Raw genomic sequence first — 11,037 nt, 5'->3', positions numbered from 1 at the left:
GGAGGGGATGGTGCCCCACCAGGCTGCCCAGGACTGCCGCTGACTCAGGTAAGTGGGGTGCAAGGGTGAGTAACTAGCATAGGGTGCAGTGGGGCATGGGGCACCATTTTCCCCGGGTGCCATTTCCCCCCACTATGCCTCTGCCTTAAGGTCACCTGGTCAGCAACAGATTTGCTTGATTTTCTTAGATCACCAAGCATGTATTTGGTTGGTCATTAGGCCCTGATCACTTCATATCTTCTGCGTATAAAATTTGGCTTTTCATCCTAGTAAAGGGTGCTTCTTGATACCTTTTGCTACGGTTCCTTGATTCACCATTTTGGACTATGACAAGTGTGTACTTGGTGCCTAACGCTATAGCTCCCTGTTGCCTTTGAATTCTTGCTCTGGGTAGACTGGCTTTGTGTAAAGCTGAAGGATTACTACTGGAAATGGTAACTTCTTGCTTTTGTTTTGAATCTTACCTTTTGAACCAGTGCTTTTATACTATGCAATTAGTCCATTCTGGTTTAGTTTTATTATTTTGTTCTTCACTGCTAATGTTCTCTTATTTGTATCTTGTACAATTTTGATAAATTTCCTCAAATCACATTCTGAGGTGTTTTTCCTTAATGTAGCTTCAGTCTAAATCTAGTCCTACACCCTCATGGCTACATACTACAGATTAACTTGTTTTGTGAAACTCAGTCTGCAAGTGTGGGTGATGTTGGTGGCAAAATATTGTGGATGAGTTTTCTCATGCTCAAGATTTGACACACACTGTTGTTCAAGCAGGGAAAGAATCTTCCTCCAAGGCGAAATTGGTAGTGCTTACGGGAAATTCCTACATTTGAGTGTAGTATATAGCTTAAATTGATCTCTGCAGGAATGAAAGATACAACATACAATGGGTATATTTTTGTATATATGATTAATTACTAATCTTTCCATAGTCAACCATGCCCAGGGCAACATACAGGTAAACTAGAACTTTTAAAAAGGATAGAGATCTGAATTACAGTTCCCCAGCAGCCATAAAAGAGCTAAAAGACTTGGGGGACTTTGTGCTGAGGCCCTTCTTTGGCAATCAAAGTACTCAGCTATTCTGCTTTGTTTTTAATGGAATCTGCTGAAGAAGCTCGTTTTGTAATGTATAAGATGTCAGGAAACCAATATAAATGTTATTGCAGAAGGAAACCTGGTTTAGTTCCCATGATTATACTTTAAAGCAGCTGTGCCCCCTGAGAACAATTGAGAGATTTATTTCTCATATAAATCCTAATTTTACAAAGAGGTCATGCTTTCTATAAATAAAGTGGAATTTGATAAAAGCTACAGAAACAGGGATGGTTGGAATCTTCTGAATTAGAGAGATTACTACATAGCATTTTGGAGCATTGGCTCTCTCAAGGTAGGACTCTAAGAAAAAATGGGCATATACTCCTAGAACTCTTTTCTGGAGGCTTGCCAACTACCTTGATATTGTTTCAAAAGATGGATGTTTGCTTGAGAGAAGAACATAAAAAGTAAGAATGGTCTTGCTGGAGCTAATCAGGTCCAGCATTCTCCTTTAATGTTGACCAATAAAATGCTGAGGTTAGAAAGCTCAGATGTGCAAAGGTGATAACAAATCTGATGCTATAAATATTCTCCTCTGTAAATTCGGATGTGACAGAATTCACGATTCAATGAAGATCACACATTACATGATTACAAAGAGACATAAGAGAGTACATGGTCAAATTGTTACAGGTTTTGATAAGTCGTCATGAAGTAAGAGACCATTCTAGAGCAGGACAAACAATCTAAAGTCTGTTAGTTCTAAAATCTATTTAATTCTACAAAATGCAGGAGAAGAACAGGAAGTGATTTAGCTAATTAGAAAAGATTGAGGTAAATTTCAAGAGGCTTCCAATCAGAAGGTGAAGAATGATTTAGATCAGGGGTCAGCAACCTTTACCACGCAAAGAGCCATTTAGATTGTCTCCTATTACTTTATAGTATAAATAGAGATATAACATACAGGGGGAATTTACCTTTCCATGTATGAGGTCTGAACTGGCAGTGATTGGTTAGGAAAGAGATGTTGGGGTCACAGCAAGTAGTTCACCATCATTCTGGCCACTTGTATTTAGTTTGCACCCCCTGTACCCCCAAGACATTGTTCACACACACTGCTACCCAAAAGTGTATCCCCCATCCTACATGCATGCTTCTAATTTTTGTTACTCTAAAGTAGAACTCTGCATTTATCCTTGTTGAATTGTGTCTTGTTCACATCTGCCCACTTTTCCAGTGCATTCAGATCTCATTGAATTCTATCTATCTCTTCTGGTGTGTTTGCTTCTTCTCCCAATTTGGTATCATCTGCACATTTAATTGGAAACCTCCATTATCCTCCACGTTTTCAGGTCTATGTGGGACATGGAAGAACAGCCTCTTTTTTTTAAGTCTGTACTTTACCTTAAACAGAGTATTATAAAAGTGGCTTTGATATAATGTATGCATATTATTTTGGTCACCTGTAATTGTGAGTTAACATGATTTCTATCTACTTACTCAACAATCATTTTGTGTATTGCATCAACTTACGCAAAAGGAAATTAATTTTGAATAGAAGGCAATCTCCTTTTTAAAAAGTTATACCCAAAAGATTATTTTTATTACTGTGTATAATTGTAATTCGTATGTGACAATGCTGCTGTTTTCTTGATGACACATATGGCTAAAATGTCTTTCTTTCAAGTAAACACATACTGTATTTACTGTCTACATATTCTCTTTAGCATTCCTATAGTCACATCTTCTTCCAAAACCCAAACAATCCTTTTTGAGATACTTTAGCACCCTAACATGTTTTCACATCACATGGGTTGTCCAGTCGCACAGTTACTTTCTGTACAAACACTTCTGTCCTAATCTTATGGGACCACGTGTATATGCTGCAGAAATTTTACACTGTGCCAATATGACATGGTAATAAATACTGCAGGATGGCAACTATGCAAGAATCAGGAGGATAAAACCTGGTGGACTTTCCAATGCTGTGATTAGCTTCTGTAAGAAACTGCAGTTGGTATTTTTCATATTGACTGTCAATAACAATGAATTCATACCTCACATTGCTCTTAAACTGTATCAATGGCAAACAAGCTAAACTAGCAAAATCTGTAATTCGTGGTTTAAAATCATGTTGCACAATTCAACATGATAATCTCTTATCACTGGTTTGTACAGATTTTTAAAAAACAAACATGGAAATGTATTTCAGAACAAAACATAAGGATTTTGCTAACCTGGAAGTGCTATCCAAAGGATACTTTCCTGGGAGTTAACCTTGTTGAATAAGTTGGGACTTATTTCTAAGTAATATGCTTAGGATTGCTCCCTTAACCACTCAGTAGGCAGCTTCAATGAATGGGAGAGAGAAATACCCTGCAAGTTTAAAGCTCCAACACTGGACAGAAAATTGAGTTTTAACAGCATGGCAAATAATATATACTTTAAAAACAGTAGCATTAAAGCACTATTAAATTGTTTAAAGGTTTTTAAAGCAACACATTTACAGCACTGTAACTGCCCTAGTTAATGTTAGTAAAAAAAAATTACTTTTTTACAAAGCAGCAAGGAGATCCAGCTGTGAGATGTATACATGGCTGCTCACAGCAATTAGCGTGAACTATTTCTTTGTTTTCTTTGAAAGCAAAGTGTTCAAGGGTTCATAGTGTTCAAGCTTGTATTTATTTTCATCCTCACTTTATATTAAAATACACTGTTATTCCCCTAAAGCCCTATATTTTAAAATATGAAACTGACTGCGCATAATAATGGCTGGGAGCTGATCTTAATTTAGGAATGGATTAAACCATTCTGGGTGTCATTACAATGAAATGATTGCACATATTAACAAGCACTTTTAGTACACCAAGTCAAGTAGCATTATCTAACAAAACTGGCTGTAGAGCTGGCCATTAATGATTTAAAGAAAAATTGGATGTAACATCACCCACAAGGCTCCCATTTTCACCCTCCAGGACAACTGATTAAATATTGTATAAAATGCGGTACTAGATTTGATGGAGCACAAGTGTGATCCAGCAGAGCCAGGGAAGGGTTTTGAAAGATGACAAATGGAGGCTATTAAGTTTGCGACAGAAAAGAACAGGGTTAAAGGGTTATGGGGAATCAGGGATTTGTGTTTTGCATGATTTGGCATTTCAGGAGGTCCACTGGTTGGCAAGTCGGGGTGTGGGACAAATGTTAGAAAGTGTTAGCTCCAGAGGTTACCCAAATAGGGACATGCAACACCTTCATTACACATGCAAGACACAGCACACATCACCAGGACAACTTTGGGATCTTCCACCTATGTATACCAGGATCACAGTTCAGAGCAGCACACCAAAAGCTGAGGGAGGAAGAAGATAGATCTCAATGGAATGCAAAAGTGCAGAGTTGTACGCTGCTGTAATGCAGTCAAAGCTTTGCTTGCAACTTGTGTTTGATCCTGATGGATCCTGATGGTTTCAGGTAGTTGGTTCAAGGTTGACTCAGCCTTCCATCCTTCTGAAGACAGTAAAATGAGTACCAAACTTGCTGGGAGTAAAGTGTAGATGACTGGAGAAGGCAATGGCAAACCACCCCATAAACATAGTTTATCTAGTAAATGAAGCTATGTGATGTCACCTCAAGGATCAATAATGACCCTGTGGTTGTACAGGGAGTATTTTTACCTTTTAAGAATAGCAAAAGGGAGCAGTACAATAAACACATGCAAAACCATTACATAAACCTACCTGTCCATGGCCCCTTCCGCACAGGCAGAATAATGTACTTTTAATCCACTTTCACAATTGGTTGCAAGTGGATTTTGCTATTATGAACAGTAAAATCCAGCTGCAAAGTGCATTGAAAGTACATTATTCTGCTACAAAATTGGAGGGGTTGGACTTGGAGTACCCCTTTTTATAGGTAGAAATCACAGTGAGATAATTTGGGAAGTATGGGGTCCTGGATGATATTGGTAGATTTTTGACCATAGGGGAATAACAGTTTAGAGAATTCCCAATATGGGAATGGAATTTTGCAGTGTTCCTTTCCTTCTTTCAGATTCCTTTGATCTAAAAATTTTGAGCAGTAAATAGGGAGATTTTATTTCTTTAAGGAAAATATAGTGGAAAAATAATCACTGTGTATGATTCTTGGGTCTGTATCCACCAACAAGTAGGGGACCATATTATCTTTTATTATAATAGAAGGTAGATTAGTTAAAATAGGGGCAATCCATAAATCACAATAAGAATTATAATGAGTACATTTCAAAATCACATTGACAGAGCCTATCTGAATAGGATAGATTATGATAGAACTGCCAAAGGTGCAGCATTGAAACGTCCAAGCATGAATGCTTTACAATACCGAGAGACTGTTAGGTTTCTAATGTAAGCTGGAATATTTAAAGGTAGGAGAATGTCAAAGAATTGGATGGAGCAAACTCTTTGAGCTCATGTAATTGAGCCAAAATAATCTAGTTCTTTTATAACAGTTTTTAAACAGTTAATAGAGATTTGCTTCTTCCAAGCTGTAGCAATCATCCTTTGTTAGGCCAAGGCGGAGCAATTTCTTATCCATTCCTTGCTTTCAGTGGGAATAGAACTGATCTTTATTAAGTACATACAGCAGGACATCCTTCTTTGTTGAAAAAATGACCTTTAGCTTCTGTTTGAATACTTGCAAAAATGCTTTAGTTTCAATAGATCCTTGGCCCAGTTCTAACCTTAGAGATACCCCGGCATCACATCTTGGGGCTCCTGGAATTCATCACAAACACTGACAAAGAGGCCGGTCTAAATTCTCACTAATATAAAAAATCCATATTGAGGCTCCATAAAGGAGCTGTTGAATTATTTTCATATTGAATACCTGCAGTTCACCTGGAATCAGTGGCATAGCGTCAACAGGGCAGGGGGGCACGATGCCCCAGGTGCACGGCAGTGTGGGGGCATGGCCTGGGTGTTCCAGAGCATTCCGGGGGCATTCTGGGGTGGACGGGGGCTTGGCAGGGGTACAAGGCACACAGATGCCCCAGGCGCAATTCTCCCTCGCTCCGCCCCTGCCTGGAATGTATTTTCCTCCTTTAGAACAGAGGAAAAAAATCACTTGCTTCCATTGAAGGTCTGATTTTGTTTGTTATGAATTTGAAATAGGATTGCCAATTAAGGTGTGGTCCAAGACCACACCCATATGGAAATTTAGGAATTTGTTCTAATTGAATGCCATCAATTCTCCAGGTCACAGAAATGATTTTCTTAGTTTTAGAGAAGACCATAGAGAAGACTTTGATTTAGAGTAGTTAATCTGAAGTTTCTCAGATTTACAGTATTTTGAGAAACGGATTAGCTTTCTCAGATCAGTCTGGGTATGTGGCATAAGAATGGCATCATTTGCATAAAGGAGCAGGATTAATGTATTTGAGGATAAACATGGAAGGTGAAATTCTAATGATACGGGCTGCTGTGCCATGAGGAGCATCTGATTTTATGGAATTGATGTATGTGCCAGTTTACAAGAGCCTCTGTCTTGATTATGCTAACTTCTACTATTAAAACTTTATAGGTATTATAGTAAGAGCAAATAAAACAAATCCAATGGGGCAGTAAAATTCTGAACCTTCAAATAGTTCCCTCCCCTATACACCTACACATATCTGAAAAGGGGCCATTAAACACTCAAGATTAAAATATATACATCAGAAGTATTAGCATTTTAGCGTTCTAATTATATCCACACTAATATATCCCCAATCAAAATGAAGAGTGTAGAGCAAGAGGAATTCTCTGCTATTGCGTAGATTCTGATTTGGTTGACACAAAGCACTCAGAGCCAATTAAAAAAATATTTCATTTATTGAGAGGTAAATATTCCTCAACGATTTAAACAGCATTTATAAATACAACATATAGCCAGCTGATATAAAATCAATTCTATCTAAGGTCACAGCTGACTATAAATTAATGGCCAACAAATGGTTAGCTATGGTGCAAAATAATGTATCTGAAGCTTGAATTTGTTACCATACACACTAAACTGAGTAACTCTTTTTGTATGTAGTTACAGTTCATTTGTTTCAGATTTCAAGTCCAAGCAGAACGGTAAACTATAACTACATGCACGTATGTGGAGAGAGCTTTTTTCCATCCCCTCAGTGTGAAGGCTGAGCTTAACTGCCCTAATTGCTGCTGATAGAATGTTCACTCCTGAAAATTTCTCCCAGCATGCAATCTCTTCACAAAGAGACACCTCTATAACAGATTCTGAGAGAGGAAAGGGAGTAGAAAGTCCTGATAAAAATCAAGGCTCCTCAATTAAATCATAAAGGGGGGGAAAGTGAATTGAAGACCTTACTCTCCCAAACCTCACCCTCCTCAGGTTCCACCCCCAAAATCTCCAGTATTTCCCCACCCAGAGCTGGCATCCTGATATCCAGTGATGTATTTCTTCAAACCTGTCTTCTATCAGCTGCTTTCCATTGCTCATAGGAATATTTTTACAAAATAAGAGTATTATTCCAGCAGGCTGCAAGATAGGTAAAGCCCAAGTCCCTCCAGTTGCTCTTGGGTAATCTTATGGACATTGTCAGCCACCAAGACTGGGTTCTCTGCAAGTAGGCTTCCTGGTCAACCAACTTCTTGTAGTTGCTAAATAAACAAGGCTTTTCCTCTTCACACATGAACGTACACACTCGTCCCACCCTACAAAGTTCCAAATGTGTATTCGCCCTTGGACACTCATTAATCCATTAAGGGAAAAGACATAAGTGGGATGCAGCAAAGAGGTAAACACCTCTCCCCCATAGTTCTCCTCTCAATTGCCCTGACCATTGCTTCATTCCATCCAAGCCCTACTTTTATTTTCAGATCAAAAGGCTTTCTTATAGGCATTCACATGTAACATGTAACGAAGAGTTAAGATCTAGAAATGGACAATTGTGGGGGGGGGGGGTTGTATATTTTGGTGGGAGGAATGCAATGTTTGTGCTGCATGTCAAAGTAGCCAGAAGAATGCCTCAGAGGATTATGAAAAGCCATCTGCATTGAGTGCAGTGTATAAAGGCAGCCCTACACTAGTATGTCATTACAAGCCAAGGAGAAGCTCTTCTTTATTCAGAGAAGAGTCTGGTCCAACCAGGGATGTAGGCATAGATTTTTTATGGGGGGGGTTGGGGGGCCACACCCCACCCGCCCCTAGGGCATGGCCTCGCCTCCCCAAGCCCCGCCCCTGGCCTAGCGCTTATAAAAGCAGCTCTCCTGAGGTCAGGGGATAGCAGACTCCCTGCCCCTCCCTCTCTGCCCCTCCCCCCTGGGCAGAGGCATAGAGGGAAAATGGAGCCCGGTGCAAAATCTGAGTTTTGTGGCGGGGGGGCCCTTCGGCAGCTGTTGTGATGCTGCAATCCACCCCCAAACAGCATCACTTTCAATGGTGTTTAAACTAGAGAGCCCAAATTCTCCTTTTAAATCCACCTTAAAGGGAGAATCTGGGGTCCCTGTTAAGTAACATTAGAAAGTGATGCTTTGGGCTGGAGTGGATTATCATCCCCACCCTGAAAACAGCATCACTTTCAATGTGGAGTAGTGGTTAAAGAGCAGGTTGCGCGCATTCTAATCTGGAGGTCCGAGGACACCTGCTCTGCCACTTGAACTGTGAAGACTTATCTGGGGAATTCAGATTAGCCTGTGCACTCCAGTGCACTGGGTGACCTTGGGCTAGTCACAGTTTTTCGGAGCTCTCTCAGCCCCACCCACCTCACAGGATGTTTGTTGTGAGGGAGCAAGGGAAAGGAGATGGTAAGCCCCTTTGAGTCTCTTACAGGAGAGAAAGGGAGGATATAAATCCAAACTTCTCTTCTTCTTCTAAACTGAGGACCTCAGATTCTCCCTTTAAATCCATGCCGAAGAGGGTGGATTTAAAACGAGAATCTGGGGAAATTTGGGGGGTGCCTGCTGTCAGGGGTGCAATTGTTAAGCTAGAAGCACCAAACTTTCAGGGTATCTTTAGGAGTCTCCCCTAATGATACCACCCAGGTTTGGTGAAGTTTGGTTCAGGGGGTCCAAAGTTATGGAACCTCAAAGGTGTAGCCCCCATCTTCTATTAGCTCCCATTGAAAACAATGGAGGATGGGGCACTCCCTTTGGGAGTCCATAGCTTTGGACTCCCTGGACCAAACTTTACAAAACCTGGATGGTATCAGTAAGAGACTCTCCTGATAATACATCCCAGGTTTTGTGAAGTTTGGTTCAGGACCCTCAAAGGTGTAGCCCCATCTTCTATTAGATCCAATTGGAAACAATGGAGGATGGGGCACCCCCTTTGGGAGTCCAAACCCGGGTAGTATCATCAGGAGAGTCCCCCAAACAATCCCTGAAAGTTTGGTGCTGCTAACCCAAACAATGCGCCCCCTGCAGGCCAAAAACCGAAAAAGCACTAAAATGTTTTAAAAACCCACAAACGGGTGGGCGGAGCTTCGGACATGAATGGGGGGGTTTAAACCCGAGAACCCCCCCTTACCTACGTGCATGGGTCCAACAAAGAAAGACCAAAACAAATATGTGAAATATGAACTCCCAAGCTAGTGTGTACAATTTTTGCGCCCACATGCATGGGCACAGTTTTCCTGATAAAGGGTGGAGATTATGAGGATATTGGAGAGAGAGTAATTTAGGGTGTTTTCATTCACTATTTTATTTTTAAACAGAAAACATGTAAATTGAATAAAGAGAAGCCAAGGTCAAACTACATGGTAGGTGGGACATTATCAACTTCTTGATTTTAAAAAATTACAAATAGCCAAGTGAGGTTTGAAGGGGAGTTAGCTGTTTCTCATGGAAGGGTGCCCCCCCCCCCCACCACATGAAAGGAAACTAGTTATCTGTATTGGACTTGGGCTCCCACCCCATCCCACTACTGTGGCTATCATGTCTCAGGGTGATTTTTACAAGACAAACAGTGTGATTGAAGAGTTAACCCTCTCTAGTCCCTGATGCAAAATCATGGCCCACTGTGGGGGCTTTCTAACACTGAGCTGAACATTTTGTGGTATTTGCAAATGACATCTCCCCAGCACAAACAGTTTTTTTTGGCCCTTGCTAAGAAATTAACTGCACCTGCTAATCTTGACTAGGAAAAATTTTGACGATTTGGAGATGGAGCCTGGGAGGTAGGTGTTGAGGGGAGGAACTTCATCAAGGCATAATGCCAAAAAAGAGCTCTACCCCTTCAGGACAGACATTTTTTCCAGGGAAACCTTCAATATCTGGAGACCAGTTTTCTAACACCTCTATTCACCTTTCCAAAGTTTCATGTAGCCCATAAGTCTCCCAACTGTTGAGCATGGCACAGGAGACATTAGTAAATGGGAAGATTCTCTCAAGTGAATTCAGTCCTAGAGAGTATCACACCTGGCATTTGGATTCAGATGTCCCTGTCTCAGGGCCTCATTCCAACTGAAAAGTAAAAAAAAAAAAAAGTGCCTTCCCCTCATCCTAATTCAGGAAGCCTATGTAGGTGTACTTGGGATTCTTTTCTCCATCTGTGGACCTGAGGAGCTCTTGGGGTATCCAGAAAGAAGAATGAATGGAGCCTTCAGGAAAGCAGGGATAGGGCAGTGGTGGGATTCAGTAGAGTTCACACCCACTTCAGTGCAGAATTTCAAGTTGTTAAAATAGTGCTTGTAAACAGCCAGTTGCTAAATTACTTGAATCCCCCAACCAGAACTGGTTGTTAAAGAATTATTGAATCCCACCACTGGATAGGGGGCATTACATATGTTGGCTAATCCTCCACAGTGTGGTTCAGCTTGGGAATAGAAAGGGATTTTCCGTTGGTCTGAAAGAAACTTGACTGGCTCTTCTGCCTCTGATGCATAGAAACAAGCCAGTGAAGTCTCTTGTGTCAGAGAGATAAACCTGTTATATTAAACCAAGTTTGTTGATGTACATTTTACGAGGGGCCAGTTAGGAAAGCTGCGGGAAATCTGGCATTTGTGTTGTATGTTCCCACAAG

The sequence above is a fragment of the Sphaerodactylus townsendi genome, linkage group LG07 (assembly GCF_021028975.2).
Source record: "Sphaerodactylus townsendi isolate TG3544 linkage group LG07, MPM_Stown_v2.3, whole genome shotgun sequence".
NCBI classification, from domain to species: domain Eukaryota; kingdom Metazoa; phylum Chordata; class Lepidosauria; order Squamata; family Sphaerodactylidae; genus Sphaerodactylus; species Sphaerodactylus townsendi.
The sequence above is the reverse complement of the archived record's forward strand: the minus strand, read 5'-3'. Positions refer to the sequence as shown.